Below are 3325 nucleotides of genomic sequence, written 5' to 3'. Positions count from 1 at the left end.
AAAAAAAAAAAAGAGGTCAACCTTGAGCCATATCCCAGCCAAAGAGGTCTACACTGAGCCACACCCCAGACCCTTATCCCTTCTAAGAGAATAACATCCATTTATTTTCACATTTAGAAAAAACATCTAGTACAGCTTCACAAACCTTCTTAGAGTATAAGCAATCAGAAACCTAAATACCTTTGGTACTTATGGGAAATGATAAAAACACGCAGAACGTCTCACTCTGTTTTCTAAAAGAAAACTCCTGCTGAGAACTGTGAAATCTACAGGGAAAAAAAAACCAATCTTCTCTTTAATATTAACACTTTTATTTTTTAACACTGGTCCCTCTGACCGGCAATGATTCTAAATCTAGACCATGTTTTCTGCTTGGTCAGAGGAAATAAAACAACAGCTCCTTAGTTCAAGACAATGGCTTTTGGCTTTTCTTTTTAAAAGAAGCCAGCAAAAACAATACGGATTCAAAGGCTGCATTTATTACAGTAATGAAGAGGAAATTTCAGGTCAACATGTCCTAGAGATACACAGCTGTGTCAATGAGTGGAGATGCTCTCACAGAACATCTCCTTGTCTCTGGGTTGCCCTTATGATATTTTAACTTTCCAACAGTGAAAAGCAAAAATAAACAAAGGTGGGGCTAGGGGAATCGTGTAGTGGGTAAGAGAGCTTGCTGCAGACCCACGTGGACCTGAGTTCAAATCCCCAGCACCACATAAAAGCAGGGCACGGCCAAGCGTGACTGCAAGCCCAGCACTGGGGAGCCTGCTGGACAGCCAGTCTAACCCAGGTGGGTAGCTTCAGATTCAATGAGAGACTCACTCAAATAAGGTAGAGAAGGACAGCAGGCTATTTGGTGTCTTCCTCAAGCCTCCAGGCACGATACACACACACACACACACACACACACACACACACACACGCACGCACGCACGCACGCACACACCCCAAATAAGGTAAAACATCGACACTAAGCTGCTGTAGCATAACCTCATCCAGGGCCATCCACAGAAAGTCCCTCGTGGTGGAAGTGATTAACTCAGCGGGTCACAGTGTCAGCTCTGAGGACAGAGGATGAACGACGTGACGTGAAGGATGAAAGGGTATCGTGATTCTCTCTGAGATGACTGCCAAGCAGAGGTTAACTGCCAGTTCCCTCTTCATCCCTGCCATTTCTGACGTTCTCCCATCCCTGCCACCTTAGTCTCACAGTGAGCAGCGCCTCCTTCCTGCTACCCAAACGGCTCCACTCACTTGCTCCGCAGCCAGTCTTCCAGGTCTGGCCTCTGGACCTTCACCTCGGGACCCCGGCCCAGGCATTCTCGGCACCTCAGAGGCCCCATTAACCTCTCTGAATCGTGACCCTTCTGTCAGCGCCCACCTCCTCTCCTTCAGTGTCATTTGTGAATGCCCTTCCCTATGGAACCCTAACAAGCCCATTCAATGGAGGAGGCACTGTTTAAACCCCCTGAAAACATTAGCCCAGTTACTCTTACTAGTTATTCAAATTTTACAGATTTTTCAAAACCCATCGGGTCCCATCCCTTGCAAGCAGGCTTTCCTGACTGGCTCAGGGTCTCAGCTCATTTTCCCAATTACTTCGTCAGTCACAGAGTGCTCGCGCAATTTAAAACTTCATTTTCCATCATATTTGTCTCCCAAACATACTCATTCATTCAAATAAGTATTTTTAGAATGCTAAAAAAAAATTCCATTATAAGTTTTGAGGTTGCGGAGTTAGGGCAGTTTGGCTGCACAAGTGTAAGGAATTTGATCCACGGGGAAGTCACGCAGAGAAACACATGCCTGCAACCCCAGTCAGTGTTTGTGGGGAAGCAGAGACAGGGTTCTCAGAAACCAGTCTAGTTCAAACCTAAGCCCCAGGTTCCGGAAGAGACTATCTTAAAAGGTAAGGTATAAGCCAGGTAAATTATAAACCAGGTGCACTCCTTTAATCCCAGTTCTAGGGAGGCAGAGGCAGGAAGATCTCTGTGAGTTTGAGGCCAGCCTATTCCAGGACAGCCAGGCCTGTTACGCAGAGAAACCCTGTCTCTGGTTGGGGTGGGAGGGAATTAAGGTGTAAATCAATAGATTTACTTGCTCGGCATGGTGGCGCACGCCTTTAATCCTGGCACTCAGAAGGCAGAGGTATATGTATCTCTGTGAATTCGAGGCCAGCCTGGTCTACAAAGTGAATTCCTGGAAAGTTAGGGCTGTTACACAGAGAAAAAAAAAAAATAGAGGAAGACTTTCAACATCTGGCCACCACATCTGTATATGTAGACACATACACACACACACACACACACACACACTCATACACACTCACATTGATTAACTGATGGATTAATTAAAATACAATTATTTAATTTTAGAGATGGGTCTAGAAGCCAAGGATACTGCTATAAATAAAATAGAGGGGGCTCTCAGGAGGATGTCCCTCGGGGGAGAGAAACACATGAGAGAGGAAAGGGCAAGACAGCTGCTCTCCAGAAAATGTGCTTCAGAGAGAAAACAGAAGTGCCCGTGGCCTTGCCAGCACTAGAGGCAGGAGGAGAGAGTAAGGTAAGATACAAAAGACCACTTTGATGACGTCATCCAAGTCTTCCATCACCCCCCCCACCCCAGGCATGGGCTAAAGCTAAACACCAGCAGCCTGCTCCAACACTAACAAACCATCTACTGCCACCAATCAAGGCTGAACCTTGGTGCTTACATTAAAGGGAAAACAATTACTTAACTAATTGAGGACAATGCGGTCACTAATCTAAATGACTGGACCCCAAAGCGTCATATCAACTCCCCAGGGGCGCTGGTAAAATGAGGTGATTGCTAAGCTCCTCCCCTTATGACTACCCTTATATTAAAATCAGAAGCACTGTGACAATAAGCCTCCCACAAAATTAAAGCCAGATGGTTGCCCATTGCCTATCTCTGGTAAAAATTACAGCTGGTTCAAATGGCACACGCCGAATGCTTCTAAAATAACTGCCCGGTTATTTTAAACAATTAGAAGCAATTAGCCTGCACAGAAGCAGGGCATTGCCGCTATCTGGGAATCCTGGGACTTTTTTCGTGTGTGTGTGTGTGTGTGTGTGTGTGTGTGTGTGTGTGTGTACATATATATGCACACGCGTGTTTGCATGTTCGTATGTGTGTGGGTGCACAGGCGTGTGAAGACCCAGGGCTGACATTCTGTCTTCCTCAAGCTCTCTCCACCTTATTCACTGAAGCTAGCCAGCTTGTCCGTAACCCCCAGCATTGGGGTGGGAGCAGCTTGCCTGTAACCCCGGCACTGGGGTGGGAGCAGCTTGCCTGTAACCCC

General features: G+C 46.4%; 1 protein-coding gene across 1 annotated transcript in view; it reads right to left on the bottom strand.

Annotated features, from left to right (window-relative positions):
• The window catches only part of C24H12orf75 (chromosome 24 C12orf75 homolog), a 29282-nt gene that overhangs the window by 19186 nt on the left and 6771 nt on the right, over positions 1-3325 (bottom strand). The window lies entirely within an intron of this gene.

The sequence above is a fragment of the Microtus ochrogaster genome, chromosome 24, assembly GCF_000317375.1.
Source record: "Microtus ochrogaster isolate Prairie Vole_2 chromosome 24, MicOch1.0, whole genome shotgun sequence".
NCBI classification, from domain to species: Eukaryota; Metazoa; Chordata; class Mammalia; order Rodentia; family Cricetidae; genus Microtus; species Microtus ochrogaster.
The sequence above is the reverse complement of the archived record's forward strand: the minus strand, read 5'-3'. Positions and strand labels throughout refer to the sequence as shown.